This window comes from Phoca vitulina, unplaced genomic scaffold (genome assembly GCF_004348235.1).
Source record: "Phoca vitulina isolate PV1807 unplaced genomic scaffold, GSC_HSeal_1.0 scaffold18, whole genome shotgun sequence".
In the NCBI taxonomy this organism is placed as follows: Eukaryota; Metazoa; Chordata; class Mammalia; order Carnivora; family Phocidae; genus Phoca; species Phoca vitulina.
This window is the reverse complement of record NW_022589721.1, coordinates 15,418,843-15,427,814: the sequence shown is the minus strand read 5'-3', so window position 1 is coordinate 15,427,814 and position 8,972 is coordinate 15,418,843.

Sequence of the window (8,972 nt, the reverse complement as noted above, 5' to 3'; positions counted from 1 at the left end):
AAGTGTCCAACTCTTGATTTCAGCTCAGGTTATGATCTCGATGTTGTGAGATCAAGCACCGTGTCAGGCTATGCACTCAGCATGGAGTCTGCTTAAGATTCTCTCTCCCTCTCCCTCTGCCCCACCCCCTGCTTGCACTCACTGTCTCTTTCTCAAAATAAATAAATAAAATCTTAAAAAAAACAACGAATGACCCAAACCTTTGATGCTTTTGTGGTTCTACTTACCTCGTTCTCTTTCATTAGGTTTTACTGCTGAATTTGCTGGTCACATAAGAAAGAGTCATTCATATACATTCCTTCCCACTATTCTTCCCTTCTTCCTCCAGGCTCTTTGCTTCCTGTTGATTGAGATCAACAATACCAGCCAACTCTGGGAACCACTTTTTTCTTGTTACCCAATCCTGGCCATTTTGTCGTCCTCATATCACTAATCAGGAATTGCTATTGTTCGTTCCTTCAAGTCATGTTTCCTTCAGGTTAAATGGACAACCAGATGTCACTAATCAAAATTCTCTCTTCCCTTGTCTTTCTGGACTTTCCTGTGTCCTGCTAGATACTGCCAGTCTTCTTTCAGAAGGATCTCCTCTTGCTGGTGCTAGCCTATGTATGCCAGGTTACCTGTAAACCAACTTGAACAGTGACTCTCAAGTATTTTTGACCATGACACTCAGTGAGAAATACTGAAAATTTATATCATGAACAAAAATGCATAAATCCATGTTCACATATACACATACCAGTTTATATAACTCATTTCACACCCATAACTGTATAATTAGAACTAAAGTTTCACACAAAAATTTCCTTACTACATGGCCTGTGTTTGGATATTTGCTATTCTAGTCTCTTCTATTTAAATAAAAAGCTTGTCATGATACTCTAAATTCATGTTTTAGCTTCTTACTGATAGAGTAGTGTCTCCTTGGTTAGGGGAGGTGAATGGTAACATAAAAAATCTGTTCCTGCATTCCTACATTTTTTCCATCTTAGAATTTCTTCCTTTTTTTTGGACCAAGAAATTTCAATTTGATTGGTACAGCTCAGCCCTGATTCCAGGTATTCATTACTCACCCCCAGCTACCTAAGCTAGAATACTGAATTCAGAATCTCCGGTAAATTCAACCATAACTGTAAATTCAGCTTCTGTCCTCCTTAATTGGATATTATCAGCATCCATTTTCATGAATACAATCCCATATTTTTTTCCCAAAGCTTGGAAATTATTTTATCCTTCTTTTTGACACTTAAATGTTTTAATTTTAATTTAGTAAATGAGCATTGTTAAATTACAAGTGTATATATATATATCAGATGATAGTAACAACTTTAATTCTCTGTATCAAGGAGCAGTTTACTTGGTGATAATATTTAAAATATATGACTATGACACAAAATAATGGATTTACTCTCAAATGGAATGGAGATGTCATTTTAAATGCTATTCTACATTATAACTCCAGTAGACAATGACAGATGTAATGGTCTAAGGGGATATTATCAAGGGATGGTGTTTACATTGAAAATTTCCATCTTGAATACCACCAGAAGAAGAATTAGATGTATACTAGTCTTCTTCTTACCCATTGCAAGAATATTCTCAAGAGAAAGCTTATAGATGTACTTTTAATGTTGTGATATTAATACTGTGAACCATAGCATGTTTCTGTTTGAAGTTAGTCACCCATTTGGCAGTTATCTTATTAATTTTAAGTCTGTACCTCCTTCTTCTGGATTCTGAGGAATGGGAGGTTAGGGCAGGAGGAGAACTGGACCACCTGGGCAAGGTTAGAGTCTCAGGAAAAGAGGAGGCCTACCTTTAAGGAGGAGAGAAACCATCTTTATTAGAAAAGGAAGGAGGCGTTCTTTCAGTTGCTAAACTATTCTTCAAGGGATCTGTAGCCCCTAAGCTCATAGGTCTTCCCATTTCAATTCCATTTATCAGCATCCAGCACTTTCTTTATCTCCAGGATACTGCTAAGGCTTTGATATTGATTTCACTGACATTTCTCCACTGTGAAAAATTTGGGTTTGGTTTTGTTTATCTCAGTCTTGCAGCTAAAAGAGATGAGATTCTTTTAGCTTTGTTAAGAGGTTGTCCCTTCATCCTCTGCTATCCCGTCAGTACTACACAAAGTGGGAACTTTCCCCCAAGATGGATAGAAAGGTTCAATATTAAAATAGATAAATACCCACTGTCCATATACTATGAATAATTTTCTAGCTTGTCCTGTACCTTTAAATATAATTTTCATCATTTTTGATGTACAGAGTTTTATAAATTTAAGCTAACAAATTCATAGATATTCCCTTTGTGTTTTTTTCATTCAAGTAGTTATTTTAATTATTATTTTTTTAATTTCCATCTTTCAACTGAAAATCTTATGGCTTTTTAAAGTTAATTTTTATGAAAATTTTACTTAGTCTAAAAATGTTGACAAGTGCTATATAATTGTAAGGAACAATAGTCTTCTGCCCTACCCTTACATTAATTTTCATTTTTTATAGTCGAACATTTAAAAATCTTTTAGCTGTATTCATCTTCAAATATTTGCCCATGTATCTTCCCATACCATATCTCCATATTAGCTTAAACTGCTATTTTTTGCTTTCTCAAATTTTCCTATCATCCACTGACTTTCTTCTTTGGAAGATGAAGGTTTAGCTTTCTTACATCACAATCACAATATATTCTGATGCTTCCTTCTTCTCCGTAGATTCTCTCTTTCTTCATTTTTCCTGTTGTCATAATTTCTGTTCAAATAAATACTGTTTTTAAAAATTTTTATTTTTTAATTTTTTAAAATAAATACTGTTTACTTTATCTATTGTAATATGAGTTACAGGTGACAATGTACTATACCTACATTTCCTTTTTTTTTTTTCTTTTAGAGAGAGAGTGGGAATGGGGGGAGTGGGGGGCAGAGGGAGAAGGGAAGAATCTTAAGCAGACTCCGTCCAAGTTGAGTGGGAAGCCTGACGTGGTGCTCGATCTTGACTTGGAGATCATGACCTCAGCAGAAATTAAGAGTTGCGTGCTAACTGACTGAGGTGCCCAGGTGGCTGCTACATTTCCTTTCTTGTAAAACTCTTTGTTTCTCCTGGAGTTACTGTTTCATCTTTTTACTTGCTTTTCTTTGTACTCATTAGTAATTAAGCTTCAAATTTTATGAAAAAATTCCTCATAACATGGCCAAGAACTTCAGATAAATTACAGGTTGCCTTTTCTTTTCTCTTGGCTACATCTTACCTGGGACTCTGAAACCTTTTATTCAAAATTGGAATGATACTTTCCAAATCTGCCTATTAGTTGTTGTACTGAGACCTCCTTAATCTGGGATCTCCTTTCTCTATATTGCTGTGCTGAATCTTCTATTTTTTAAATCTCAGGGATTACTTTACAATTTGGATAATAACATATTTAGGTAGAGCTGTATTGATAATTATTAAATAGTGGAATGAAATGATCTACAAATACAGTGGTCCCTTTGTCCATGGGGGATGTGTTTCCAGACCCCCAGTGAATGTCTGAAACTGCTAATAGTTCTGAGCCCTATAGATATTGTGTTTTTCCTATACATGTTTTTCCCCCATGATAAAATTTAATTTATAAATTAGGCACAGTAAGAGATTAATGACAACTAATAACAGAATAGAACAATTGTAACAATATACTGAAATAAGTTATGTAAATGTGGAATTGTCTCTCTCTCTCTCTCAGAAGATTTTACTGTACTGTACTCACCCTTCTTCTTATGATGATGTGCGATGATAAAATGCTATGTAAAGAGATGAAGTGAGATGAACGATGTAAGTAAGCATTGTGACATAACATTAGGCTACTATTGACCTTCTGATGCTACATCAGCAGAAGGGTCATCTATTTCCATGATGTTTGACTATGGATAACTGAAACCATGGAAAGTGAAACCACGGATAAGCAGTGGGGAATATTGTAATCCAACTCATGAGTTGACTGGGTGGAACAAGAGGGTGTGTAGGGAGACCAGTTAGAATACCACTGCAGTTGCCCAGCTAAGAGATGATGGATGGCCTCGACCAGAGTGTGGCAGTAGAGATGGGGTGAAGAGAAAATGTTTCAAACAATTACAAAGTAAATGATGTGGATTTATGATTTTTAGCAGAAGTGACAGAAACCAACCGAAACTAGAAGAACAAGCCTAATTATAAGATTATGGGGATGCCTCCCAGGAAATGAAATATATAGCTGAGACTTAGAAAGTGCCTTGAACCAAGAAATGGAAAGTCTTAGGAAACTTATGCAGTAACTTGTTTTTATCCCTCATTTCTGTTTCTAAATTTTCACTGCCTTCTCTATCTATGCACACTGGCTTAATCTACTCCATGTATATATGGTGGAAGATGGCCATAGCACATTGCCTACATTTGTACATCTCTTCTATTCAAAAGAAAGCATTAAAAAACCGTGTTTTTAATTTTTTAATTTCAATTCTAATTCTTCAAGAGTGTGAACCAGGTTGGTTCACTTTGAATCTTTTTAAGTGGATTCAGGGAGAAGCTTTATGGTAAAAATAAAATTCTGAGTACCCACCATATTGAATGGGGCTAAGGTTAGGGTTAAAAATCTAATGATTTCGGGGGCACCTGGGTGACTCAGTTGGTTGAGCCTCCAACTCTTGGTTTCATCTTGGGTCATGATCTCAGGGTTGTGAGGTTGGGTCCCTGTATCAGGCTCTGTGCTCAGCACAGAGTTTGCTTGAGATTCTCTCCCTTTTCTTCTCCCTCCCCCTCTGTCTCTCTCCCCATAAGCGTACTCTCATTCTCTAAAATAAATAATAAAATCTTGACAAAAAATCTAATGATTTTTATTTCTTTATGAAGAGGTAGATGGGGTAATTGTTGGGAGTAAGAGAAGATGGTAGAATCAAAGATTTCAAGAGACTGGTTAAGGTTTGAAATTATAATTGCAGAAAAAAAGAGACTTGAGTAGAGAGACTTGGTATGACCCTAGGTAACATTGAGAGCCCAGCTGGGATGAACAAACTTCAATTTATGGTGGTACTAATCAGCAAATTGACAGAGGCACAAAGAGTTTAGGTATTAGACAGTGGTGGACCATACATATTAAGTATGAGAACATATAAGAAGAGAGGAGACTCATGGGGAGAGAGAAAATAGAAAAAGCAGCATGTGTTAAGGCCCTGAGGCAGGAGAGATTTGGTATCTCTTGAGGCACCATGAGAAGTCTAGACTGGGAACACTGTTTGCAGGCTGGAGTCACAAGTTGGCTTTTCTTCATCATGCAGCAGAGTAACTCTAGTGTCCAACCCAGTACCTATTTGTAGTAGGTGCTCAATAAATATTTGTCGAATCAATCTAACCTTATCTCTATACAGCAATTTTCCTTCAAATTTTCTGTCCTCTAGGTGGCACCCTTCCATAATTTACAAAGATAATTCAGGCTTTCATTTATTTTTATATTGGAAAAATTACTTAAATATTTTGGGTCTCTGTTTCCTCATAGGTATAATAAAACCCCCCTCTCCCATTTCATAGGTAGTTGTGAGGTTTCAGTTGAGTAAAACATATAAAGTGCTTACTTTTAGATTTGGTAGTCAATCAATACTTACTACCTAATGTAATTATTATTTTTATTGTTGTTATGGGTATTATTTCAGCCTGTGAGATTATTTGTGTTCCTGCCATTGTCTTGTACAAAAATCTTTCAATTTTTACTGGACTTTTCTAAGTTGAAGGACACCAAACACCCTTTCCCATCTTAATTATATCCTGAGTTTTCCTTTGAGATCCTAGCCCTTCCTAATTCTGAGTCCAAGTGTTGGGTTTTTTTGTTTGTCTGTTTTGTTTTGTTTTTTTGAGTCCAAGTGTTTTGAGTGAGATGTCTACTCCCAGTTACAGGGTAGCAACCCTGGAGACTTAATGTCAATGCCTGTATTCTGTATTTCATCCCCCCGACCATAGGGAGTTTGGGAGTCCAGCCAGAGCCAATGAAATGTGCAATAATTTGGGATTTTGTCTCTCCTCTGTGGAAATCCTGAGAAGAGATCATCACTTTTCCCCACAATCATAAGAGGTGAGGTTGTGAGGTCGGTATCTGTGAAACCATTGCTGTTAGAAGGACAGCTGAGAGGGTCCTCAAGGAGAGCCTGAGGGTCAAGCAAAGAACAGAACAGAGAGAGGCTTAAGAATGAAGTTCTAGGTGATATTTTTTTAAGCCCCTGGATTCAATCCTGCCTGAAACTAGTTGTATTTCTGATCTTTTGCAATATGTGAACTAATACATTTCATGTAATTTAAGTCAGTATTTTGTTACTTGCAACATATAATCTTAATTTACACATAATTTTTATTGAGAATGCAATCTGTCCACTTTGTATCAAATATATACTGACAGAAATAGAATATCCTTTTAATAATCTTTATCTAAATATTCCATTAGTATAATAATCAATGGATGTTATGCCACTAAGTAGTCCACACCTTAATTTTTTCCAGTATAAATCAAGCTCTAGGACAATGTGGTCTTTTGAAAATCAGTAACTCTTTTAATAATTATGCTGTGGTTCTCATGGGCTATCACTGGGTAAAGATATTCCTACACACAAATTAGTTTTTCTTTTATGGTTTATTTCACTTTTTAATGTAAACAAGAACATTACTGTCCACTTATTATAAAGCTGAATTCACCTTTTTGCTATTTAAATCCATTATTTAATTTCTACTTTTCCATTATATCCAAATTTTGAGAGACCATGGTTTTTATTACTCACAGAGGGAACATTTGAAGTGGAAGGAATTTTGGAATCAGACAGAACTGGGTTCCAATCTCAGCTCCACTACTTGCTAGCTCAGTGAGTTTGAACTAGTTATTTAACTCTGAGCCTCAACTGTTTGTTTTTCAAATTGGGAGTGATAACAGAAACGTTCAGAGAGAGACATGTAGTGAGGAATACTGAGAGAGCACACGTAAAACTTCTAATGTACTAATTATGATACCTAAAGACTTATAACAAGTGTTATTGCCCTTTTTCTAATTAGTACATTTAGCTTTGTCTCCAAAAATTTTAGTGAGAAGTCATGCCAAGCAGATATATTGTTCTGTTAATTAAAAGTATTAAATGTTTTTCTTTATTTACCAGTTTCTAAATGCTCAGTGAGAAACTAATGTGTATTTAGATTAGATTTTGTTCATTGCTAATGTGATGTCAGGTTTACAAATTACTTGAAGTAGTATATCTGTGGAGGATGATAGGAATACCCATATTTCTTAGCACAGCATACATTTAGAATTATGGGGAGCTTAGAAAGCCATTAAATCCCTCTCTTATCATAATGTCCATACATCAGTTTTTCTGTATATTATTCCAGTTCCACTGGAGAATTTTGGCTTCATGTTTTTTCATTTATTTTTCAACTTTATATTATTTTGTGTTGCTAGCTGTGTAGCTCATAATAAGGAAATTGGAAAAATATGTGTGCAGTCATGCTACAAACTGAGACCCATGCATTTAATATGAGCTGGGAGAGACGTAGCTCCCCCTTTGTTTTATTCATATTATTGAAACACTCTCAACATTTGGATCTCAAGTCCAAAGGAAGAGTTTTGTTCTTCATAGTGTTTTTTTTTTACAAATGTCTTGAATGGTTTTCATGTGAAATAAATTTTGCTTTCCCCTGGGCCTCTGTTCTAACTCTGACAATCAGAAATCATTTTAAAATCTCCCAATTACATACCCTGCTCAGTGGTCTAATGGCCATGACCTTTTCATGCCAATTGGATCCTTCCTCACTTCCCAGCTGGAGACTGAGCTGGAGTAGCTAAGGAACCTTCTTAAACAGAGGGATAAACATATCCAAGTTTAAATTTGTCTGAATACTAGTATAATTACACAAATGACTTAGCTATCCTTTTTTATTGTTCAAGATGAATTCAGGAGGGAGAAATAAGCTCCTGAAAGTTAATCAAGACAGAAGTCAGAGAACAAGAAAGTATCACCAGAGATGTCTCTTTATATGTAATGATACAATTTATGACCAAGATGCAAGATGGTATGATGGTTAGAAGCAAGGGCTCTGTTGCTGCTGGGTGGAACCCAGATCTGCCACTTACTAAGCGTGCAATGTTGAGAAGGGAGCCTCCTTGTGTGCTTCTGTGAAATGGAGATGAAAAACAGGACCTATCTCATGGATTCTCGGGAGAAGAGGTAAAGGTAAATTAAATAAATGCACTTAGAACAGTACCTGGCATGTTGTAAATGCTCAACAAATGTTACTTTTGGTTATTATTGTGTTTCTAGATATTTAATTTAATAATACTTTACAGAAATTTCATATAAATAAATAAATAAATACTGACTAAATAAAAATAAACATAATTTTAGGATTCCAGGAAATTCGATCATGTGGAAATCAGTGAGAAGATATTTTATATTAATTTACATTAATCGAAATGATGTAAATCATGTAAATTTTACAGAAGTCTTCAGAAATTTCTTCATACGCACAAAAAATAGCACTTTACAAATAGACCCTAAAGGAAAAAAAGGGATGAAAGCATTTTGACTTCCAAGCAGTGTTTCTGTTATTCTTTTGGAAACGGAATCCTATTCCCTCTTTGAGCTATTCCAATCCTCTCCTTACCTCCTTTCTTAACCAAAATTATTGAAAGAATCCTCTCTACTTGAGCTTGCAATTTATTACCTGCAGTTTTCTCCTGGCCCCAACTAAACTCACTTTGCTGTTCCTCTGCAGCTGTCTTTTCAAAAGCCATTGGAAAACCTGAAACTTCTAAAACTCAACAATCCTTTTCAGTCTTTACTGATGGATGCTTCAAAGCATCAGGCCATGTTTGCTTTTCTTTCTTTCTCGAAACTCTTCTCTTCCTTTGGCTTTCTTATGCCTATTTCCCTCCTCCATCTCTATGCACTTCTTAATTTTCTCAAATACCTATTTTTGTAGCAATTTTGTCAA